The sequence below is a fragment of the Alligator sinensis genome, unplaced genomic scaffold, assembly GCF_000455745.1.
Source record: "Alligator sinensis unplaced genomic scaffold, ASM45574v1 scaffold674_1, whole genome shotgun sequence".
Lineage (NCBI taxonomy): Eukaryota > Metazoa > Chordata > Crocodylia > Alligatoridae > Alligator > Alligator sinensis.
In genome coordinates, this window is record NW_005842032.1 from 2,418,943 (window position 1) to 2,419,244 (window position 302).

Genomic DNA, 302 nt, shown 5'->3' on the forward strand with positions numbered 1-302 from the left:
CCAGCCGAGATCCCACCGGGACGGATCCGGTGTCTGCCTGCTCCCTCCGGGGCTCCCCGCGCCGGAGCGCCCCCGCCCCCGCTGCTCCTCGCTGCACCTGGGCAGCGTTGTGCGGGGAAAGGCGTCTTCCCAAGCCTGAGCGGCTGCAGCCGTCGCGCCGGGGAAGCGCAGCCCCGGGGGCTGCGGCGTGGGACTGGAGGCAAGTCTCTACTTGCGTCCCGGAGGCGGCGGTCCAGTTACGCAGACGCCGCCTGGCGCTGCGGGGCTCCGGTTCCGCGGGTCCGGCCCACAGCTCCGCGCAC